Here is a 27,068-nt window from a genome sequence, read left to right as displayed (position 1 = left end):
TTATACCTACTCTCAATCATTTCTTTAAGTCATACAAAACCTTCAATATTAAAATGATTTTTGAACTTAGAAAATCAAAGGATGGTCTTGGTTGTGGCCTTCTTCTTACACCATATATTTCTTATATTGATTAGACCCACTATATTCCTATCTCTCAAAAAAATGATATAATATTTATTGATCTTATCCCACCTCAAAATCTATTAAGGAAAAATGTAATCAATACACTCATGACTAATGCTACAAGATTTATGCTAGAACTCATGAATGTGCTTCTTAAAATATTTATTCACCTCATGCCCCTTATAATTTACTTTCCTTTGACCATCCCATGATTGCACCTATGAGTAAGTGAGTATAAATATGGTTAAAATGAATAAACATGATGACTCTATTTGTATCTTGGATTCTATTATGATTAACCTTGATGGAAAAGAGATTCCTGATGATGATGTCATGTTGATAATAAAAATGATGTTCATGCTATTGATTATGATGATATGTAAGAAAAAATTGATAATTATCATGATTTAATAGTTATGCTTTCACAACAATTATCAATCACTCCTAGTAATGAACATAGTGACCTACCTTCATGTATTGCACTCCTTGTTTGAAGATATCTATTGTTCTTCCTTCTGTTCTTGAATCTTCTCTTGTAAGTTGTCCACCTTCCCTAAACATTGTGGATCAAGATGGGGGCATGAAATGCACTTATTTAGCTCCTCTTTTGTAATGAATTTTATGTTTTTCCTTTTTGTAATTTTCTTCCCTTGTGACGTGTTTCCTTTTATATATCTTATTTATATTTTTTTTGTAAATGACTCTTGTTTCTCCACTGACACAAGGTGATAAATAAATGAAAATAAAAAATCATTCTCCTATTTTTTATTACATGTTATGTTATACATGTGTCATTATTTATAAATGTGCCTATGTGATTGCCCATTTCTGATAAAGTGGTGTGTTTCTTTCTATATATCTTATTTAGATTTCTTTAAATGACTCTTGTTTTTCCATTGACACGAGGTGATAAATAATTAAAAATACAAAAACCATTCTTCTATTTGAATCTTGTTTTTCCTAAATTTTACTCCATGTTATGTTATACATGTGCAATTATTTATAAATGTGCTTATGTTATTGTCCAATTGGGATAAATTTGTAATGCTTGTTCCTTTTGGTCTTTGTGATGCAGTGTAAAAAGACTCTTATCTATAATTCTAACATTTATTTCATCCATTGTGTTGTAGTTCTACTTCCTTTGGGGAATTCTAAAAATTAATTTGGACATAATATATATTACCTAAATTATCATATGATCGTACTGAGCCAAAAGTTAATAGATAACACTTATTCTCTTTTTCTGTCATGTGCTCATTTACCTTGACTTGTTTTTTCTTGAGGGCATATCTTAGTAGAAATATCTCTAGTGGATGCATGTATTCTCTATTAAATCCATTTCTTCCACTAAGGTTCTTGTAATATCTTTAACAATGGGGCATGCACTATTGTCACATTTCACACACACTCATTATTATTTACTTTTAGATCCCTTATGGGCATGCCATCCTTAAGGATAGATCTCTCTTTTCTCTCAATCCATTATGGACATACAATCGTTAAGGATAAATCAATCTCTTAGGACCGATTTTTGGACATAAAATACTCAAGGAAAGGTCCTATATAGATTGAATATCATGAAACATGAACCACATTATAATTTTGATGCCATATGTTGCAATGTTTTTCTTTGTGTAGTCTATGTTAATAAATTTAATTTCATACTGAGAATGATAGCTACACTTTAATTTCTTTTTATGATTTAAAAATAAAATTATCTCTCTCTCTCTCTCTCTCTCTCTCTCTCTCTCTCTCTCTCTCTCTCTCTCTCTCTCTCTCTCTCTCTCTCTCTCTCTCTCTCTCTCTCTCTCTCTCACTCTCTCTCTCTCTCTCACACACACACACACACATTGAATCTTGAGAAGAGCTTGAGAATGCTTGAAGAACTTAATGAATGCCTTCAATATAATTTCTTCTTATAATTAGGTGTGCAAATGGTTCTCTCTCTCTCTCTCTCTCTCTCTCTCTCTCTCTCTCTCTCTCTCTCTCTCTCTCTCTCTCTCTCTCTCTCTCACACACACACACACACACACACACACACACACACACATGTTGAATCTTGAGAAGAGCTTGAGAATGCTTGAAGAACTTGATGAATGCCTTGAATATGATTGCTTCTTATCCCTAGGTGTGTGAGTGATTTAATTTGTGCATTTGTATAGTTAAAATAAAGTTCCCAACATTCCTTGTATACTAGTTTTCAAGATTGAAGATAAAGCAACCCAATAGGGTTATGAAATTTTAACAATTTAAGGAAATACAAAAAATGATAGTGATGATCATCAAACACTTGAAAATAAAAAAAGATAGGAAACCATGAGCGTATGGTAGATCTGCATGATAATTTTCTACCCTAGTGCAATCACTAGAGACAAAGAAACAACATAAAATATGAGGTCCAAAATGTTAGAGTAATTAAATCATTCCTAATTAACTCTAGTTTTCTTAAGCTAAACTTTAGGCATATAATAATTAATTATTTTATTAATTATCACGATGTAACCTAGGTTAGACCTTTTTAGGGTTCTGATATCCTTTATAAGGTTGATCTCTTTTTGTAATTAAAACTAATTCACTTTTGATAATAGCGATTTATCTTTTTGCGCATCAAGAATATCTCGTATGTGGATCTAGGAATTTTAGTCTCCATAGCTTTTTTCTCCTCTCTTTTGGTAACATGTGTTTGTATGTAGATGATTCATGGAAATTGTGGGGTTGATCTTTTATAAACTTCAATATTGTATCAGAGCTCTAGATCTTCATGCCCCTATTCTATTTGTGAGAGGTTTGGCATCTGTTTTGAGATTTGAGATTTTAGCACTTATTTTTATTAGATCTGGGGGTGATTATTTTTCAAAGCACTATGAGCGCAAAAAAATCATTTTTGCACTTGGAGCGCTCAAAAACCCTAATTTCAATATAAAATATGTCATATTTGGATGTTGTTGAAATCTGAGGCAAAAATTTTTTGCACCTAGGTCGTTTTGACCTAGGTATGCAAATTGAGGCAACATTTTTTTTGGGTTTTTCTTATCAAAAAAAATTTATAAGGAGGCATGCTTGTTTGGGGTTTATGTGCATCTGATTTGAAAGTGCATAATTTTTTTAAGGGGAGTAGGCATTTTTCTTAAAAAGTTTTTTTTTTAAAGATTCAAGACTGGTTGACGCATCTGTCAACTCTGACAACGTTTGACGTCAACATCACTCAACATTGACAAAGCCACCATCAGCACCCTACGCCTTCACCAAGCATTAATACTTGGGACTTTTCCCCGACCATCTGTTATCCACACTGTCCATTCCTACTCTGACTAGTGTACCCTATCACTGTGCCTTGCCATTTGTCAAGCTTTCTCGGCCCTCGTGCAATCTTTGGCATGTAATTTTCTTCATTTGAATTTTATGGAGGAGGATGACATTTTTTTTTGTACTCCTGCAGTTCTGTTCATCTCTTGGATTTGTGCCTTTTTTGTTGGGTGGCGAATTTGGTGGACAGTTGGCAATTTTTTCGATTTAGAGGTGGATTTTCCAACACCATTTTGTGTGTGTCAAACTCCTACATCATGTAGCATGATTTTTTGGAAACTCTATGTTTGAAGTACAATTAATTTTTTTTTTAATTTTATGAATAGTCCTTTTCTATTAATAAAAATATACAAAGAATACAAGTCACAAAAAAGGGGCCAGGGGATACAAGATCACCCTGCAAAAGAGTTCACATGGCTAAAGTCAGACTTAATAACATAGCCTCAGCTAAAAACAACAACTATTCATTAAAAAAAAAAAACATAATAAGCAACCTCAAGCGGCCACAACAATGCCAACCTAGGGAGGAGGATCATCTTTGTTAGGAAAACCCCACGCATCAATGGGATTGTGGGGCGGGCTGGGAATAGTCCAGCCGTCATCAACAGCATATCAATTATTTTTATGGAGCATTTTCTTTAGCAAAATCAAGGCCTTAACATTTCCACATGGTCTCTATGCTGATGCACTGACCAATCACATGATTTTTTAGTTGACTATTGGTTAAAGACTCTCTTCTGCACATTTGATGTTTCATGACTAGTGATTTAGGAAGCACACAACTCTAGTTGTTTTTGGGAGGCCACTGGGCTCAACACTTTGTCCTCTTCAAAGTTTTATCCAGATCTTGCATCTCTTCTTTGATTGGGCATGTGATGGTGGGATGGAGCGAGATTTGAACTAGAGACGTAAAGGAGAGGAGGATGTAGTGACTATTCTGGTGGACCTAATTCGAAACCCTCGGCCATTTAAATGCTTGAATGATGGGTGCAACAAGACCTTCAAAATGCATCACATGAGCCACCATGCTGAGGATTTGGCAAATTGTAGGTGGTCTAAGATTTTCTTTAGAGGCCCCGCCTTGAGCCCTTCAAACTACTGGTGATCTCCTATAGTTGTGTGTAGATGCAAACGTGTTTATGAATGTAGCTGCATAGGAAGGCGGGTCTTCTTCTTGGGTGACATTTTCTATTGGTCCCTACATTTGTGAAGTTGGTGATTCATTGGTTTTTTCAAGGGATGTGTGTTTCTCTGGCTGTAAACACCCTCATTATACGAACCCTTCTCTGAGTGTACGACCAATGCCAATTTCCTCCTTTCATGGATGGACTAAATATTTTTGCTAGTGTGTTGCTCATGCTCTGACACCTTTGAAGCCGAGTGTCATGGTTTTTGCATATTGCTTTTGAGGTACTTTTATCAATGTGTCATACCACTATCCTTGCTAACCTTTTCTCTCATTCTCGAGAGATTTAGGGCCTATTTGGAAAGTGGAATAGGAATAGGGGAATAAGAATACGTATTCTAGAATAGATAATGGGGCTACGTATTCCTGTTCTCTATTTGGTTCAGCTAATATTTGATAGGAATTTGTGGACCCCAAAATTTATGTTTTCTAAATAAAATAAAAGTGGAATAGGAATACATATTCCAATAACACCTATTTGGGTGGAATTGCAAAACCCCATTTTTGGGCCAAAATTGGAATACATGTTCTTATTTTACTTCGTATTCCAATTCCATTTTGGTGCATTAAAATGAGGAATTCAAAATTTTTGTAATTTACATATGCCTATTTCGCTTGTATTCAGCTCGCCAAACATGTCCTTAGTGTTTTATGTGAGTCTTTGGAGGCGTTGATTTTTTTTTTTGAAGTGTGAGTGCGATGTTGATTTTTGACGATCAATGGAGGATGAGCTTTTAATAAAAAGATTTTTTTCCTGATTGGAGGTGTATGCAACCCCATTAGTGGGCCATGTCATGTTACCTTGAGACCCATTTATTTTGGCCTTCCTTCTGTATCAATTGGCCACCAATTTTTAATATGGCATAGACCTTTGGTTTTCTAGCTTGTTTTTTATAATTGGCTATTTTTTTCCAGCAGGAGTCATTTTATGGAATTTTTTTGCTTCAACGGCCATTTTCCTATTAAATTTGGGCTCGTCACTTATTGATGTTAGCGCCATGTCAACATTGCATCAACATAACCTGTCACCTCTTCAAGCTCTATCTGGACCCACCTTCATAGCTTTACTCACATCTCAGGCACATGAACTTCATTTTCTAAAAATGAGATATTGTAGAAAAGCTAGTTCCGAGCACATCACTGTGGTATAGTTAATTTTCAGTTTTGATTCTTTTTTGATGACTTTTTCTGCTATCAAAGTGAGGAGTATATTTTTTCACTCTAGGAGATATATCTTGAGCATTTGATATCTGATTTGGAAATTATTTATATCATTGAAAAGGTCTTTCCAAGCTCTTTCTAGTTATGCTAGTTGTTTTTCTAGATTCTTCTCTAGGCACATTCTATATTTTGGTTGTTTCAAGTCCAAGAAATGATTTTGTTGCTTTAGATTATTCATCATGACTTTTACTATCTATTGTATTAGTCTTATGTCTTTTCTAGTCTAGTTAGACATTATTTGTATGCATTCTTACAAATGCATTGAGATAAAGTACCATACTCCATCTGTATTTCTATTTAAGTTATTTTGCCTTATTTTTCCTTCTGATTCAAGAAATGTCATTTGAGGACACTCATGTAGATTATTGTATTCCTAGAATTCACCATATCTTGTGCCTTATTGTACATGCACTACTCTAATTAAAGTACAATGGGGTGTTGATGTTTTGCCTATGTTTTCCATTTTCATTTGTCCAATGAGCTTCCCTTTTGCGACATTAACCTCATGATGTGTCTAAGATTGATCACCTTAGTACACACATATGCCCTCTTTTGTGCTTCTTGATCATGGTTCCTTGACATGAAAATGTTTTGGCCCACTGTTTTAGTTTCCTATCACCTCACCCTTGTCTGCATTAAGGGGGGTTCTTTTGTTGTTTCTCATGCTTCCTTGTTCGATGGAGTGAGCTATGTATTCAATTTTTGTTCCTATGTACTAGGCAGATGCAATGGCTAGGTACCTATGCATTTCAGTGAGATGGATCATTTAGCATATAGACTCTCTTCTTTTTGTTTCTACTTTGGTTGCAGCCTTCCACATTCAATTGATTAGCTCTCCAGGCTTTGGTGTTGCATGCCATCTATATCTTTGAGTCTAATTGTTTTCCTTTGTGTACCTCCTAATTTGATGTAGATTATAGTCTTCTCAACTTGGTCAGGTTCTATTTTAGTGGAGGTTCTTTAGGTCAACAGTTACTTTTGACATAGCTTTATTGCTTCTACATGCTATAGTGGTGTTCTTCATGATCATCTTTTGTTCCTATCTTTTGAGACATTCTCTAGTTTGGAGGCTTCTTTAGTCCTTCACTAGTATCTTTTCTATGTTATTTCCATCTCTTTTTGGAGTAGGGTTTTTGTACTTTCTTGTGTAACTCATCAAGCCTTATTTCTAGGACCGATTTCTACTTTTTGTAGTAGTTTATAGGTTTCTAGCTACTCCCTAAGTTTGTCTTAAGGGGGGGTGCTAGAGTAATTAGATAGTTCCTAATTAACTCTGGTTTGCTTAAGGTAAACTTTAGGCATCTAATAACTAATTATTTTATTAATTATTATGATGCAACCTAGGTTAGATCTTTTTAGGGTTTTGATCTCCTTTATAAGAATGATCTCTCTTTGTAATTAAAACTAATTCACTTTTGATAATAGCAATTTATCTTTTTTCTCATCAAGAATGTCTCAGTTGTGGATCTGGGAATTCTAGCCTCCATAGCTCTTTGCTCCTCTCTTTTTGTGATAGGTGTTTACATGTAGGTGTTTCTTGGGAGCTGTACGGTTGATCTTTCATCCACTTCAACACAAAAAAAAACTCCTCCTAAGAGAAGAATCCCAAAGGGATGTGGATAAAGATGCCTTGTAATGACTCACAATAAAGCCTCCAATACTGCAACAAGAATCAACTCAAAGAAAGACAAAAATAAATAAATCAAGGGGGTAATAAACCCATGTCCTCAAAAGGGAAGTGACACCACACTGTCAAAACAAAATCCTTAGATGGCAGTGCAATGACACATAGATGGAAAAACCCTTACTACAAAAACATAAAAGAAACAACCTCCCTAGTAGACCACTATATCAACATCATCCTCTTCATCTTCATTATCTCCTCATGCATTGCCTTGAAGCACCCCTGAAACTCCCTTGAAGTTGGAAGAAGCCCTAGATTTCAAGCATCTAACCTGACTCCTACTTTTACCCATTTTTTGTTAAGAGGGATGAGGGGAAAATACAATGTTACTCATTAGAAATAAAATTTAAGAAATTAAAAAAATATATATAATCAATTTTGTAATTTTTTGAAGATATTAGTTTAAACCTTTGGGAAAAATATTAATTTGTATAATTTTAAAATTATTCCAAATATTTATGTAAAGTTGTGAAATTAGAAAATACATTTTATATAATAGATAATATAAATATGTACAATGTCTAGTTCATAGTAATTAAATATCTTTCTAACATGACAAAAAATCGAAAAGAAAAAAATTATGTCAATTGATCTCCAAAATATGATGCAATTGAAATTTTTTGATAGCTAATGGGTCAAAGCCTAGATTAATTACTATTATTATGTGTTGTAGACCGAGTAGAGTTAAAACCAAGAGACCCCAGATGAGAGGCTCACAATTTACCATCATTTTGTAGGCTTTTGCCTATGATGCAATAGATATTTTAATTAGAGACTTCAACTACAAGATATTCACTGGTACTATACATAATGTCAATATAATCATTGGAATCAAATAAAAATAATAATAAGTTAACAAATGTGAAATTGACTGTTGTTATGTTATTTTAAAAAAATGGGGTTTACTTATTTCCTACATCGTGGTTTTTCCCGCTTTCCTATAAACACTATTGTGGCTCTACCTCTTTTTGTTTTAATTCTTGTCCCCAAGAATGATAAATCACCTTGAGCTTAAACTGTATCATGATGGACCTTAAATAATGTGTTGGCTAATCTAATCCTTTTAGTGTCCAAGGGAGAGGAATGGGTAGTTGAGCACCATAACTTCGTGGTTCTCAAAATCCTACATGTAGAAATTTCGAATCATTCTCAAATTTTTAGAGCATATTACGTGGAAAAATTTTACCTATAGTTAATGTTTCAAGGCCACATAATATAATATAATTCTAGTTCCAGTTACACATTTTTTTCCTAAAATGTCTAAAATGCCAAAAATAAGTGGAACCAATACTGATGCACTAAGTCTTATTTTATTGGTGTGCCAATGTGAAGTCATATGATCTATTGATTTCTAGATCTAGGCAATACATTTCATACAATTATGGGTAGCCATCATCAATAATATGAACTTTTAAGTCACATTTGTTGGTTTTGTAAACTATTAAGCACTTTGGGCATTAAATCAACAATTTGTATTACAATTATCGAAACACAGTCAACTATTGAGTCCCCTCCTCTCCTCTAGTGTGCTTGGTTAAAAAAATGTGTATTTTATACAACTTAATTTTCTTGTCATGTTAGAAGAGTGAGAAATGGTCTTGAACCTTTTCATATTTGATTTCTTTCCATCACATCACTTATGTTACTTATCTCCCACTTCAAATTTAAGGTCTTTCTTCTTTAAATGCAATCCTACGATAGAATATATGCTAATCAATTCATGCTCCTAATAAATTTTTCTCGCTCTAGTAGTGCATACTAATCCATGCACCTATTCATTTTTTGTCACTTTACTATATTCTTATGGCATGATTTTTGCTTGTCACGAATCCATAATGCTAGTGATCTCCAAAACTATAATTGTACAAAAAGATGGCATGTGTCATCCACATGTGCCATGACTTTCCATTGTATCATAAAAGTGATCTAGAACCTTGTCTTGAAGTTGTGTAATCTTGATTTGTTGATTTTTCACTTTACTAACCATCTCTATTTCCCTACTTCTTACAATATGGAAAGTTCTTATTTTCTAAAATACAAAATTGCTAGTTTTTTTCTAAGATCTATATCCAAAAAGTTGACACTAAGAAGAACATGAGAATGGGTTAGGTTATTATTGTTGGTACCTTACAGTTGGTCTTATGAATATCATTAAAAATTATTCAATTTAATTAGTGTGTACACACAGACAGCTACGAAAGAGAAAGAAAATGTTTCTCATCTTGTAAGAATTTACAATCAAGGCTTTGCATTCATTTCACATGAAGTTTCTCTATCGTGGCTTATAAAGTACTTTTCATCTAAAGGTTTTGATACTATGATGATTTTTGGCATACATGTACCAATATGGTGAGAAAAAATGGGGTATACATGGAAACTTTTTTTGTTAAACAGGCTAAACTTGAAATTGGATGAGAAATTTGGGACAATTACACTTTAAATTTGAAGATACGAAAAGAACACAAATTGTATAGCTTTGAATCTAGTTTCTAAACTACTACTTTGTTTTAAAAATGTATACAATTAAGGGGGTCAAATCCTCAATTTGTGAAGGCTCAATCCTTCATGAATAAGGCATCATTTTTTCAAAGACATGGTCAATAATCATAGGGTGAAGTTGGTTAAGATAAAGTATTTCATAAATGTCAGAGATTCACTGACAAAATAGATGAGCACAAATAATTTCAAATGGTGTTCGAAATCTATGGGTCATGGCCCCTAAAAATTAAATTATAGCTCATAGATAATATTTTCTTTTACAAGGTGTTGAGAAATACGAGTAATATTAGAACAATGATGTCTTAAACTTACATTTACACAAGATTACTATTTATAATATATCTCCATTTAAGCATAGATTGGTCTACAACTTTCCCCAAAGCTTCGTATGAGATAGTTAACCATGCAGGTAATTTTAATTGAAAGGTCATGTCCAAATTTGAAGTTATCAATTTTTTATTGTTAATTAAAGAAATAAAAAAGAGGACATTACTTATTGGAGAGAATTCCATTTCAATAGTCATTCTGAGTCAATGAATTGATTGGGCATGAAATCAATGCTATACTCAAGCTAATAATGTCCCATGTCCTTCTCAAGAATTATAGGCAACTGAGGGTGGTTGATGTTTAATTCCCTAAGAGTTTTATTCAATAATGTATCTCTAATTTTTTAATGAAGACTAAGTCAAGATTGGTGCCACAAATATAGCAGTAGTGTAGGTAGAGTCTACAACATGAGTAACACCAAGAAGGCCTCCTTGTATTTTATTCTTTATATATGCACTCATCATCATCAACCACATTGACCACACCCCATGACTTTCTTTTTTACTCTAGCATTGCATTAAGGTTCATGTCTTCACCATGTTGTAGACACTACATTTGTTTTGTTTGAATGTAATCAAGTTTACTTTGATTATAGTTTGAAGATATTTTCTAGATCATTTTCTATATTCCATAATTTTTAGTAGATCCACATTTAACCATTAGATTTCTTGACATTATTCATTTCTATTTCAATCATCTTCATAAAAATCTATTTGATTTTATTACATTATTACCATGGAAACAACATTTATATCTCCCAAGCTTAGTTCAAGGAGATTTGCTTATTATTCTCGTAGATATGAAGGGATGAGTATCTCATTAGAAAGCTAGTAATGTAATCTGGTACAATATGAATCATGAGTCATCAATTAGTAGTGCAAAATTAGAAATTGGGACTTGTTTTAAGTTTTAAAATGGTGCAACAACCCAATCTATTAATGGAAAGAGTGTGAGAAAATCATGTTCTATTATGAATTAGATTGTTTCAAAGAAAATTGGTGAAGATGCAAGGGAGATCACTTCCCTTGGACACACAACTAATTTGTCTAGACTTGATAGGGATATAATGCCCACTTTACCAAAATATGAGAATTCTCCTAATTTACAGCATATAGAGGGCCTTGGCATTGTAGAGTTTCTCAAGGACAAGAATTTTCTTATCATTATGGCAACATGATTCCTTGCCTAAGGTATTTTATGATTAGATTATCTCTATTTATTAACTTTAAGGAGTCAGAAGTAGTGTGTAAAGGATGTGCTCAAGAAGAAGGTATTGACTATGGAGAAACATTTTCTCCTATTGCAAGACATGAAGGAGTCAGAACACTACTTGCATATGTTGCACATAAAGGATTCAATGTGTATTAGATGGATGCAAAATCATCCTTTTTGAATGGAATTCTAGAGGAAGAATTTGACATTGAACAACTTGAAGGTTTCATTCATCCAAATAAAAGAAACATAGTTTGCAAAGTAAACAAAGCTTTATATGGTTTGAAACAAGCTCCTAGAGCATGGTATGAAAGACTACATGGATATCTATTAAGGATTTGTTTTCAAAGAACAAATGATAATAGTAGTCTATTTATTAAAGAAAAACCATAAAACAAGATATTGCTAGCAGAAATATTTGTTAATGATATTTTATTTATAGGACGTGATGACTTATGTAAATCATTCTGAAGAAATGAGGAAAGAATTTGAAATGTCAATATTTGGAGAAATAAAATTCTTTGTTGGTTTAAAAGTTTCTCAAATAAAGGATGGCATCTACTATTAGAAATAGGTAATACTAAGAGGTGGGGAGGTGGGTGAATTAGTATTCTACAAACTTTTGCCCACAACTGGGTATTTCTAATTACTTTATAACTTGCCTAAGAAAGTAAACCAACAATCCTAAACAATAAATAAAACCATACACATAGAGAACTCATAACACCATTATTTGTTAACTAGGGAAACCTTGGCCAAGGGAAAACCCTGGTGGGGATGATACCCATAAGATGATCCACTAAATAAAAGAATCATGTTAGGGATATTGACCCTCTTAGGAGTCTATCAAATACATATAGTGTCTTGAGTCCTTGCTAGAGGACTAAGCCCTATTAAAAGCCCTAACCCTGCTAGGAATTTCTTCAACCCAGGTAGGAGTTGGTGGAACAATTACAATATATGCAAGAAGATCCCACTACCCTAACATGCATTAATATACAAATAAGTTTCTTCACAAGAGTAGATATATATATATATATATATATATATATATATAATACTATCTCATAGTTGTACTTTGTGAATCCTCTAATCATACAACAAATCTTGCATTATACAAAGCTCACATATCATAGAAAATTCCTTCACAATAGTTTACATTACATTCCACATTCCCCTTAGTTGCACAAGATATAATCTTTACTTATACCTCGTACATTAAAAAAACTCTTCTTAGTCATCCTTGATGTTTCCACATGCTTGGCTAATTATAAAATAACTTTAGGGTTTGAAAATCTAGGATTTTGTCTCATCATGGATAAGTAATTATTTTGATAAAAAAAATTCCATAAGTTGTAAAATCAGTTATATTGTCATGCTTTGATCTACTTTATTATTTACTTGTACTGTAATTCCTCTAAAATTGATGTCATATTTTCTATAAAGACCTATGCACTGACATACATCATCAAGACACTGTCATCGATCATTCCTCAATTGTGTGTGTTCTAGCTCAAACTCTATCATCCATACATACCAAAAGTATCTATGTGTTGCTACAATTTGTCCAATACTTAGATAATTTTCTATAATTGATTTCATAATAAAATACCAAAATATGTATGTTTCCATAAATCAAAACACTACCACATCTACTTAGCCATATTGCCAACAATCTCACCCTTTGACATTGATGGCAACATTTGGGAAAATTGGCTAAGTCCAAAAATGATGTCATACAAAAAGTAACCACTCAAAATTAGCCTTCAAAACTTGAACATTTTATTCATGTCTTAGTGGATCATTACATTCCTTATCACTCCTTTACAACGATTTTGTATATACATAGCTAAGCTCCCCCCTTCTATGTATATGCATATTTTCTACAATTTTCCTTTACATACTTCTCCCCCTTTGAAATCAATGACAAAGGTTTGAAAATAATAAAACAAAAACTATGTTACCTTCCTTTTATTAACTTAAAATTCTTGAAATACATTCTATAAAACCAAGTTTCATCTTTTCAAGATCCTTCTTCCAGTTTTCTTTAACTGTATCAGATATATTGATAAGTGCATAAGATGCAACCTCTACTGCATTCAAGCTAGTATCAAAAAATTTATCATAGGATGCCTTAGCTGCAACACACTCCTCTAATTGCCTCTGCAAAAATATAACTTTAGGAGACAATATTCTCTAAGAACAAAGAATCTCTTTATTACCTTCTCCTTTTCAAATTCAATGCCTCTAATAGCATGTGAATTAACTCCATTTTAGCTTCAATGCCTTCGATACTTGCTTCTAGTTTTTGTAAACTGATTGTGAGCATGTTTGAAGCTCACTCATTCTATGTTTGATCTGTACATCAAAATTTGACAAGTAATTGTATGACAATGCACATTTTCTATAAAATTTCTTCCCTTCATCTAAGCTCTTCCTCAAATCCTTTATGCAAACATTCAAGGTCTATAAATCATTCCTAACATTAGTACATACTATTTCAAACAGTGATGCATCATTCTTAGTCTGATCTTGCACTGAGGCAATATCAAACAAAGTGGTGAATTCTGCATCCAAAGATCTCATCATCTCCTTTTCCTTCCTCTAAATATCTAGTTTTGTAATAGTGAACTACACTATCTTTTGCATTTGTTCCATAACTTCTACTAATGTTCTCTCCAAAGTCTTCACAGACTTGTTCTTATCCAATAACTTTCTCAAAGAGGTCATCAAACATTTTTTATTATCATCCTCATCAGACACTATAGGCAATATAGTAATTTTTGTTGCTAGGGTAGCTGTTAGAATGGGTGTGACTTCTTTTATTTTAGTACTTTTCTTCTCTTCCTCTTGACTTTGCTTCTCCTTCTTTTCTTCTTTAATTCTTTCTTCCTCAACTTTCTTTTTCTCCTACTTCTATTCCTTTCTCTTCCTCTTTTCCTTTCTCATCATCAACTTTCTTCCTTTATTGCTCATTCTTTCTTTCTTCTTCTTTTCTCTTGTCTTCCTTCTTTCTTTTCTCTTCCTCTATCTTCTTCTTTTCTGTGCTTTCATCCTCTTCATCTGAGCTAGAATAAGTAGTAATATTGCCAACAATGTTGATCCCATATTCTACAAAGGGATTCTCTTTAGCATCTATAGTTATATGAGTACTATCCACTCGCACGGATTCAGTACCAATAACTATATGTCAAGGTAAGTTAATTTTTTGAGGTTCGTCAACCTCTTCTACATCGTCAATAGGTGCATTGGCCTCAACATACACAATACTTGCATTTTCTGGTTATGCACTTCTTTTAGTAGATTTTGGTATAGCAGTCATATACTTAACTATGGCTTTTTCAATTTCCTTCTTTACCTATTCATAATTACTTCCCATAAGATGAATAGCTCTTATCTTATTCCACAACAAGGGTTCAGTACCTTTCAAAATTATTTTTGTATCCTCATCAATGCTAACTTCACACAATTTCGTAATTATATTATCTCTCAAGTTCATATCTTCTTCTACTACTTTCTATTAAGTAACCTATTGTACAAATCTTTAGTTATCTTGTTTTTAATGCTATCAAATCTTTTATTCCTTAGAATCATATTTCTTACTATAGAATTTTCTAACTGCCTTCTATCCATGTTAATGTATAGACATATGGTTTTCTTCCTTCACCAACTACCCGTTCAACTGCTTTGTCTTCAATCTCTTCATTAGACTCATCAGAATCACTAGTCTATAGTGTCTTCCTTCTCTTTCCTGGACCACTAGTGGTTTAATTTGTCCTCTTTCTAGGGGAAGGTGTAGGTTCTTTCTTCACCTTTGCCAATCTCATAGATTTCCTCTATGAAATTTTTAATTTTACCACATCTTCATTAGGTTTCCTCTTCTACTATCCAAGATGCTCTTTGACTAGTTGAACTTGCACAATTGTTGCATAGGGTGTAGTAGGTATCTAGTTAGTAGATCTTTCTACTATTACTCCTTCTAAAGGTGCTACAATGACAATAGGAGTATCTTCCAATACCTCTAATTTTCCACTGGCCTTCATTTCCAAAGCTATACCTTTAATCTCATAAAATTATTGTCTTGTCATACCTGATTTCTTGAGGATAGATTCTATCCACTTCTCCACATTCTTCTTGAATTCTTTGTTGTGAAGTTTAGAGTGAACTTCCTTCATATTTTCATCATATGTCCCCCATCTAGGACATTCAATATCTCCCTTTGATTGCAATATTATCCATCCATAACCTTCAATGAGTTCTTCACTCATTTCATAGCCCATAGGCTCTATAAATTCCCCTCTTTGTTGTACTACCTCTATATAGGTTGTATCAATTTCTACCATAAAACATATTTCATCCTTGTACCTTTCTACCATAACCGGATGGATTTTGTATCTTTTCTTTATTTCCACTTGAAAACTCTTCATCATCCTATCAATGCCTTTGTCTATGACATCTTCAAGTCTGGCCTTGTAACACTGGGTGACCATCTTCATAGTACATTCATTACCATCCCAACTTGTCAACCTAGAAAATTGTTTGGTTGCATAGGAAAATAGATGTGTCAACAAAGATTCAAATCTAAAAAATTCATTCTTAGATTTCTTCAACTTAGGAATATTATCCAACAATTACACTCTAACAATTTCACACATATTCACCTTCATATTTTCAATAGCCATCACTTATGTTGCATGTAGAAATCTTGCTAGCACAAAATTTACCCTTCAACTATGATTTATCTTATGCCCTATAATCTTGCTCAAACTCTAAATCTTGTGTCCTAAATTAGGTCATCTCTCATGTTTCTTCCATCAAACTTTTTTCTTCAAATTTGTTTCAGGTATCTTTTTGACATTCTTGTCATTTATGGGGTTACACCCTTCATTGCTTAGTTTAGTGACCTTATGAATTATTTCATTATAAATTAGAGCATCTATGTCACCTACCCAAAACATTTCCTCATGAACTATACTAACGATAATCCTACTCCATGCATGATTATCAAATTTTGTATAAAACATATACTTGACTAGGTTCAGCTCATTCAAGTATGTGTACTCAGGTTTAAGAGTTAGGTTACCATTGCACATAAATCCTAAATCTTTTTGATTGTCTTCATCACCAACACTCTCAAATTTATACTGAATGTAGCTTCTCATATCTTCTATGTAAAGTACATTAGGTGAGAATTGAGAAAATGGTCCCAAAGGATCATCAATAAGGGAAATAAATGGGTGCTTCTTAAGCTTGTAGCTTGGTCTCTCACTAACATCACCTACTGACTGGCTTTCCATATTCTAACTATTTTAACAAAAAATTCCAACTAAAATCTTCATGAAATACCTTCGTCATCTCATAAGAGGGCTTTTACAACTTCACACTTTTGAATTCTTCAATTCGCTCACAATTCATTGTCAAATCACTCACAAATGCTTCAAACTCTTTACATGAACAAATTGTACTTACAATCTTGTTTGCAATCCTTAAATCATTTCAATTTTAACCTCACATTAAATGTGTATCTACTTTTTCTTCACAAACTATTTCTAATTACCAGTAAGCTTGATTTTTTTTGTACGACTTATTGTGATCATACAAATACTTGTGAACTTTACCATAGCTCCCTCACTATGTCTTCTACCTTCTTCTAACTGCACAACTTCTATTTCTCTTTCTACCATCAGTTTTGATCAACTAACACTCTACTTCTACTAGAAATGCTTAATTCAAATAGGATGAGTCACAAACAACTACTCACTTTAATCTTCCCTTAGGTGCATCAAAATATTGCTCTTCTAAAACCTTATAAAAACTTTCTGGATTTTTAGCTTTCACAAATGCTTCCTTGAATTCATCAACATGATCTTTAAGTGCTTCCTTTCGACTATTATAATTGCCACTGTCATTTCTTTTGTCATTTCTATTATTATTCCTTTTGTAATTAGGATTCTTGTTGAAATATCTTCTATCCATTCTACAAAACTTTGTTGCATGTCCAAATTTATTGCATAACTAACATACATGTGCTCTAAAATTCCTTGCAATATGTCCAATGTTTTTACATTTGTAACATAAAACATGTTTCCTTTGTCCATTAGGTCATTCACCATCATTGGATCTGCTTTGTGATCTCCCTCTTTCATTACCTGTAGGGTTAGTGTTCCTAAACATGCTACTATTTCCATTACTACTATAAAACTTAGGATTCTTACAATCTACTGGTTTATGACCATAACCATGATAATTATAAAAATAGAAATTAGTGATAGGTTTAAAAGACTTACTTATACATTCTCTCTTCATATGACCAACTTCATTGCATATAAAGTATCTACCTCTGAATTCATGTCTAGCTTCCTTAAGTGATTGTTCTGTTTGCTTGGGTTCATCATGTTTCTTAGACAGATTGATTTTCTCTATTTCCTTAGATACTTTTGTGGATATGCTTCATTCTATCCTACTATAATCAGTTTATTTAGGGGTCTCAACAATTGCATCTAGTTCTTTCCTAACTTCAATTTTCTTGGCTAACTTTTCTCCAATAAGATATCCAAGACCTGTGTTATCATAAGAAGATCTTTGGTAAAATAAATGTTCATCAATATTCTCACTACTGGAATAAATATTTTCTAAATTTTATTAGCTTATAATGTCAATTCTCCTTTCACAATAGTATTATAATTTTATAATTCTACATGTTCTATCTCAGTAGAATCTAGTTCAGATGTTACTTGAGACAACTGGGATCGTAGGTCTACATTCTCAGATTTTAGATCTAGTTCAGTCTTATAGTCATCTTTCTTCAGACTCAACTTAAGCTTAATAATTTTCAACTCATTCTTCAAGATCTCATTTTCTTTCTTGAGAGTTCCTACTTAATCATTCTTGCTAGTCTGCTCTTTAGATTCCTTCCTAGATCTCATATCATCAATCTTATCTTTTAGTTTTCCAATGTAAACTTTTTCATCTTCATACCTATCTTTCAGGTTATCTCTTTCTTCAGTAAGAGGATCAATTTTCTCAAGAAATTCTTCAAGATTTATCTTCAACTATTTCATATCCATAGGGATCTTACTCAAGATATTAAGCATCTTTTGAGAATTTTTTCTCTGATACCAATTGTTAGAACTAGATAATACTAAGAAGGGGGGGGGGGGGGGGGGGGTGAATCAATATTCTACAAACCTTTTCCCACAATTGGGTATTGGTAATTACTTTATAACTTGCATAAGAAAGTAAACCAAAAATGCTAAACAATAAATAAAAGCATACACATAGAGAACTCATAACACCATTATTTGTTAACTAGGGAAACCCTAGCCAAGGGAAAACCCCAATGGGGATGATACCCACAAGATAATCCACTAAACAAACGATTCATATTAAGGATATTGACCCTATTAGGAGTCTATCAAATACATATATTGTCTCAATTTCTTGTTAGAGGACTATGCCCTATTAAAAGCCTAAACCCTATTAAAAGTTACTTCAACCCTATTAGGAGTTGGTGGAACAATTATAATGTATGCAAGAAGAGCCCACTGCCCTAACATGCAATATACAAATGAGTTTCTTCACAAGATTAGATATACATGCAATACTACCTCATTGTTGTACTTTGTGAATCCTCTAATTATACACCAGATCTCACATTATACAAACCTTTCATATCATATAAATTTCCTTTGAATAGTTCACATTACATTCCACATTCTCCTTAGTTGTGCACTTGATATAATCTTTACTTATACCTCATAGATTAACAAAACTTTTCTCAATCAGCCTTGATGCTTCACATGCTTAGCTAATTATAAAATGACTTTGGGGTTAACTTCTAGGATGTTGGTCCATCATGACTAATTAATTATGTTGATAACAAAATAATTCATTAAGCCATACAATTAGTTATACTATCATGCTCTATTTTGCTCTGTTAATTACTTGTAGTAGAAATTCCTCTCTAATTGATGTCATACTATCTATACAAACCTTTGCACTAACATACATCATCAAGACACTGTCATTGATCATTCCTCAACTACACATGTCCTAGCTTGAACGGTGTCATCCATTCATGCCAAAAGTATCTTTGTGTTGCTACAAATTGTCCAATACTTAGACAATTTTCTATCACTAATTTCATAATGAAATACCAAAATATGTGGCATTGATAGATTAGTCTTTTGCAATGGAAACTCCACTCTAACATCTACATCACTTAGCCAAAGTAAATCAAGGAAATATTGAAGACCTTTTTAATGGAAGATTCCAAACTAGTTAGAACACCTATGTTTGCTAGACACAAACTATCTAAGAATGATGATTCAAAAGAGGTAAATCAAACTACCTATAGGTCCATGATTGGAAACTTTAGTATGTATTGCATACAGGGCTTGATATTATATTAGCAGTCAATATAGTTGCAAGATTTTCCACAAATCCTAAGGAAAATCATATGATGGTAGTCAAAATAGTTCTGAGATATCTAAAAGGTGTTGAAGACTATGGTTTATGGTACAGGAAAGGAGGAAAATTTGAATTAAAATCCTCTACTGATGCAGATTGGGTTGGGAGCATTGATGAAAGGAAAAGCTCCAGTGGAGGATCATTCTTTCTTGGAAAGAGGTTAGTGTTATGGACAAGCAAGAAGCATAATTGCATCTTTCACTCTACAACAAAGGAAAAATATGTTGTTGTAACAATTAATTATTCTAACATAATATGGATCAAGCAACTGTTGCTTGGAATGAAGGAATCGGTGGTTATCTATTGTGATAACACTAGTGCAATCAATATATCCAAGAACCCAGTGATGCACAACAAGAAAAAACACATTGCAATCAAGTATCTTTTTTTGAGGGAATTAATTCAAGACAAAGAAGTAAGATTACAATATGTGAACACCAAGGAGTAGGTTGTGCATATATTCAAAAAGCCATTACCTAAGGATACATTTATGTATCTTAGAAGTAAGATAGGGGTCATTCCCCTATTTGATGCTCACTAGAGCACAGATTAGTGACACATCAAAAGAGCTTCATTGAAGAACTATCAAGTTGATGCAAGATTGTCTAAGCATATTACATATTAATTAGTACATTAGGTACATTGTAATTTCATTGTATGAAGTCTTTGGCATTTGATGTCAAAGAGGGAAAGATTAATGTCATGTTAAGGAAACGAATGAGAGGGAGAGATTTGTATAAGAGAAAAATGGAGAGATTGATAAGGCAGAGTTTGAATATAAATGATAGAGGGAGAATCTCAAAGGGAGTTCTCATGGATGAATAATCAGAATGAAACTAAGGATATTATAAAATATTACAAATCATTTTGTTGCTCTAAATTTACTTTGCATAATGACATGTTGCATTTCCATCAATGCCAAAGAGGGAGATTGTTGAAAACAATTATTTAGTTTTATATTGGCATTGATGTTACACAAATGTAAAGTTTTAACCAAGAATAGTGTAAGCTGAGTTTAGGAGATTATAGTATCAACCAAGCAGAAGTTAGTGTTAACCAATCTTGTTTAGTCAATGAAGAGAGTTAATGTTAACCAAGTTGGTGATTGCTCATTAAACGAAGTTCTATAATAACCAAGTAATCAGTCCAATGTTAGCCAACTATGAGTAGATAACTTTTGTTAATTAATTGGTTAATATAAGCTGCCCAAATGAATGTTAAATGTTTGTATAGAAGAGTATTCAAGATGACTTGAAATTGAATATCATATATATGAAAGGTCAAGTTGTGGATTGAATCAAGCGATTGAAAACAATGTGAAATGAAGAAAAATGAGAAGGATATCTGATCAAGGATAGAGCATTCGAGTTAGAAGATCAAGCTACAAAGAAATCCCAATCAAGAAGGATCAAGAGGCTAAACTAGAATAGTGATTTGAATTTGCAAAGTCATTTTCTTCAAAAATTAGGTCAATAATTGTTACTCTCTAAGAACTGTAGTAGTGAAGAAATCTCTTAGCAAAGTTGGCTTAACAATCATTTTGTTATCCTCTAAAAGGTGGCATTTCTAGATTGAAGTGTCTGAAGACCTCTAACAAGGCCACTCCTAAGAGGGTATCCTCTAACAGGGTCATACTTAATCATGTGTTTTGTAACGTTTAACATGGTTGACTCCTAATAGGGATCACTTCAGAAGAGTGAGAAGTTGTAACTAGTTGCATTGGTAGTTTTCCCAAATTAGGTTTCCATGTTAAATCTTGGTGTCTCATGTGTTCATGTTATTTTCTTAATGCTTTATGTTTTTTCAACTAAGTTACTAAAGCCTAATGCACATTAATATCTTAAGACTACCTTGTTAACTAAGTTACAGTGAATATCTAGTTCTAACCAAGCAGAGCAAGGATTTGGTTTATTAAGTGAGAAGTTTGTATTGACATCTAAGGGACTTGGAATTGTTTTTGTGCTAACTAATTCACCCCTCCCCTCTCAATTACTCCTTGCATTTACAATAATCTATCATGAGGCATCCCTCTACTAACCCCCTAAAATGGTTTCATATAAAAATAATTGGGTTTTAAACCCAGTTCCAACTCTACCCAAACTTTTCTAAGAAAGTACATGAGCACCTCATGATTAGTGTGTGGTGGTTGGTCGCCACTCCCAAAAATGCTTTGATATCTATGAATATGTACACCATTTAATACAAATAAGACGCTTCTTGTCACTTATCTCTTTGCCCATCTTCGGGTTCTTAAAATATATTCTTAAATTACCTTTTGATATTTTTAAGTCATGTACCTATTTATAAGACAAGTCGTCGGAATAAAATGCATTCATCGATTCCTTCCATTATCAAAAGCTATCTATCTCAACATCTAAGTTTTGAATAGAGTCTATAATACCTTGCATGCTATCTATAAGTAAAAGTAGATGAAGGGCAGGGGGGGGGGGGGGGGGGGGAGTGGGGGTGTCTCATGCCTAACAGCATTAATATCTCAAATGAGGTAGTGTATGTTGCACTTCATGCTCTGTCTCAACTCCTCAAGGGTAGGTAGTGGGGGGTGACTAGGTGGTCATGGAGGTGGGAGTGAGGTGGGAGGCTATGGAGGCAGAGGTGGGGGTTGAGATGGAGGGGCTGGTAGTGGTTCCTCATCAAAAATGTCATCCATGACATCTAATCTGTATATATATACAACATAAAAATTCACAAAATTACAATTTAATTAAAAAAATTAAAACATAAATCTAATTACATGTCTTTAAAACTATTTAAACATCTTAATACATGTCTTTAACTACAAATACAACTTTAATGTTAGGTGTAATGCTATGGGTTTTAATAGTTCATGATTTTTATTTAAATTTATAATCAACATCTATGATAGGCTTAAGAAAACAAGGTTTAAAATTTAAGTTAAATTATCTAGTTAGGCATTTGAGGTTTAGGGTTAGTTTTAGATTTAGGCTAAGGGTTTGGGATTATGTATTAGTTAGGGTTTAGACTAGTAATATGACAATAGTCAGGATTGGATTATGGTTAGGGTTCAAAGTAGGACAAAGTTATATTTAATTCATCTTTAAATCTAAAACATAAATATAATTACATCTTTAAAACCATCTAAACATCTATTACATCTTTAACTACAAATATATCAAAAAGGGGAGGGGAGAGATTAAACTATAATTATATATAATTAAATGAACATCTAAAACATAAATTTAAATAAACATCTATAAAATAAGAATTTAAATGCATATGACTAAATATCAGAAAAGGGAGGAGAAAGAGAGGAGATAGAACAAGGAAGGGAGGAGAGAGAAAGGGAGGAAAGAGAAAGTGATTATAAGAGAGACAAATATAGGAGAGAAAGAGGAAGGGAGGAGAGAGAAAGATGATGGTAGGAGAGAGATAGAGGAGAGAGAAAGAAGGGAGGTGATCGAAAGATGATGGTAGGAGATAGAAATATTGGAGAAAGAAAGAGGACGGTATGAGAGAGAAAGATGATGGTAGGAGAAAGAAATAGAGGAGAGAGAAAGATGATGGTAGGAGAGAGAAATAGAGGAGAGAGAAAGAGGGAGGAGAGAGAAAGAGGGAGGAGAGAGAAATATGATGGTAGGAGAGAGAGAGAGGAGAGAGAAAGAAGAAGGGATGAGATGGAAAGATGATGGTAGGAGAGAGAAAGAGGAAGAGATGAGAGAGAAAGATTATGGTAGGAGAGAGAAATATGAAGGGAGGAGAGAAAGATGATGGTAGGAGAGAGAAAGAGGGAGGAGAGAGACAGATGATTGTAGGAGCAAGATAGAGGAGAGAGAAAGAAGAATGGAGGAGATGGAAAGACAATGGTAGGAAAGAGAAAAAGAGGAGAGAAAGATGATGGTAGGAGAGAAAGAGGAAGGGAGGAGAGAGAAAGATGATCGTAGGAGAAAGAAACAAATGAGAGAGAAAGAAGGAAGGATCTAGAGAATATAAAGTTCATTTGTCATCTAGGTTGGTACTAATCTAAAAAATGAAAACCTATTTAATATTCAAAACAAAGAGATTAGGTACTTGTTATGAGTTACATAGACCTATATCTTTTTGTGAAAAAGATGAAAAAGAATAAATTTAAGTCATAACCATTCATTACATAGGTCCTCTTTATATGGATATACAAAATATTATGTCTTTACAACTGTCATTGCAAATATAAGGAAATCTTGAGAATTAACTTATCCACCAACATGAACTAATCCTTATTGAGTTTTAGTGAATGCTAATATGAACCCTCTTGAAAATTTTATGGATCATCAACAAAATCAAGAACCATGTACCATATTGTTCTATATTCCATATTTTATGTAATTTTATGACTTTCACTTAGTTGACTTACAACTATATGTCAATATATTATATGTTTACTAATATATTGTTTAAAAAGAAACATTAATATATGGTTTAATTTAAAAGCTAAGAAATTGTGAGATAAATTTATCTTAATGAATGGTTATGACAAGTGAACTTATTCATTTCTATATTCTTATATGAGAAGTTCATCGCTAATGTGGGTCCTAGGGATGAGAGAGAAAGAGAGAGGGGAGAGATAGACAAAGAGAGGGAGGAGAGAGGAAAAAGAGAGAGAGGAGAGAGAAAAAAGAGATGGAGGAGAGAGAAGAAGAGAGGGAGGAGAGAGAGAAAAGAGAGAAAAAAGAGGGAGAAGAGAGAAAATGAGAGGGAGGAGAGGGAAAGGGAGGAGAGAGGAAAAAGAGCTCTTTTCTCTCTCCTCCCTCTCTTTTTTTCTCTCATAGGGAGTCCCTCTCTTTTTTCTCTAACCTTCCTCCCATCTTCTCTCTCCTAGGGCATCCTCTCTTGTTTCTCTCTCCTCCTCTTTTTCTCTCTCTCCTCCCTCTTTTTCCTCTCTCCTCCCTTTCTCTCTCCTCCCTCTCCTTTTTGAAAATGATGAATGGGGATGAAAAGAGAGAGAAAGGGAGGAGCTCGTGGACAATAGGAATTGAATGTGAATTTTTACGTTTTTCAGTTTTCTAAGTTAAATTTTTTTTAAATTTAGATCTTTTTATGCAATGAATTTTATTTTTTTTGTTTTACCTAATATTGATGTTTATGTTTTCTATTTAAATTTTATGTTTTTGAAAATGATGAATGGGGATGAAAAGAGAGAGAAAGGGAGGAGCTCGTGGACAATAGGAATTGAATGTGAATTTTTACATTTTTCAGTTTTCTAAGTTAAATTTTTTTAAAATTTAGATCTTTTTATGCAATGAATTTTTTTTTTTTTTGTTTTACCTAATATTGATGTTTATGTTTTCTATTTAAATTTTATGTTTTTGAATTGAATTATTTACCTATAGTTTATGTTTTCACTATCAGTTGTACCTATGATTTATGTTTTTGTTTATAGTTTACCTATTCTATGTTTTATATGCTAAATTTGTTTAAAAATAATTTGGTATAAAAGTAATAATGATGAACAAAAATAATAAAATAGACATAATTTTTAAGAAAAAATAGGAAATCATAAAATAAAATAACAGAAAACAAATAGACATACTTGGAATAGTGAAAAAAATCAACTTGAGTGGTTAGTAGGGCTCTCAAAATGAGGCTCCCGTCTCTTAGATATCGCTATCCCAAAATTGAATAGTGAAAATGACAAAAAAAAAAATCCTCAAAAATAAATTCATAAGATTTTAGAAATTGGGGTTTGATTCATTTGAAATTGGGCACTAGATTAGGTTTAGTTCTCTGATCCATACTAAAAAAGAAAGCACTCAATTCAATTGAAATCAAGCACCCGATTAGGTTTGGTAGTTTGATCCATATTCAAAAATTGAGCACCCAATTTTTAAATACAAATTGGGCTACCAAACCTAATTGGGCGCCTAACTCTCAAAAATTGGGTGCCCAATTTTTAAGATGTCTCAATTTGCTAAATAGACATCCACAAAATTGAGACTCATCTTCTTGCTCTTACCCTTAATTGCAAGATCATGTCCAAATTTGAATCTATCAAAGTTTGAATTGTTAATTAAAGTTTTAAATATCAATTTTGAAGCCATTAGTGTTCCCAAAATCATCCAAAGTTGTTCATAAAGGGCATAGTAAGTTATATATTGAGGTAGTACATTAACATCCCTCGTAGTATTCACAACATAGTTTAACCACCTCCAATGGATTTTATAAGTCTAGTGGATGTATTTGGTATTGATAGGTTGATCTTTTGGTTCAATGCCAACTATGATTGTACAAGTGGTATCAAATGTTAGCCATATATTTGAATCTCTTTATCGATTGACATGTTTCTGTAATGTGTTATGCTAGGGGGATTGTTGGCAATGCATCAACATCCCTTGCAGGACTCATGAAATGTTGATTCTATTTAAGTACATTGTGATTGTATTAGGTATTGAGAAGTTGATAATTTGGTGTAATGAAAATAACACTTGTAGCAGATAGAACATATAAGAGAATTTCTATAATCGTATATCTAGTTCAAAAGTTATGGTCTCCAAAAGATGAGAATTCTAAAATACAAAATACCAAAAAATATTGGGCACCTAAAAAAATTGTAAATGGGAGATACACACATGTTGATGCATAGTGTAACACATCATAGGTAATCTTGGATTGGAGCTAAGAAAAACTCAATATTTTAGTGATTGTAGCCCATTGTTTTGTTATACTATTTGACAATTTCATGTATTGGATCACCTATATATTATGTCCATGTGATAGAGGTTGTGTGTAATATATTATAGCTATTGAAATACCCACAAATATTTAGTTGGTGGTACGCCTATGAGAAGATTTCTCTACAAGCATATTGTATTCTTTTGTTGATTTTTGAATGCATGTTGGGTGACTTTAGGAATGTCAAGTTCTTCTCTTGAAAGTAAACACATTAAACCATTGTGTTGATAGACTTATGAGATTTGTACTATGGACCAATGAAACCTCCAAGAAATCAAAGAGAAGCATCACAAGAAGCTATTTTACTAGTCAGTAAAACTTTACATTTATGAGAATAAGATATACAAGTGTACAAAG

Source organism: Cupressus sempervirens, chromosome 1 (genome assembly GCF_028749045.1).
Source record: "Cupressus sempervirens isolate cs-2001-9-10 chromosome 1, ASM2874904v1, whole genome shotgun sequence".
In the NCBI taxonomy this organism is placed as follows: Eukaryota; Viridiplantae; Streptophyta; class Pinopsida; order Cupressales; family Cupressaceae; genus Cupressus; species Cupressus sempervirens.
This window is presented reverse-complemented; position numbering follows the sequence as displayed.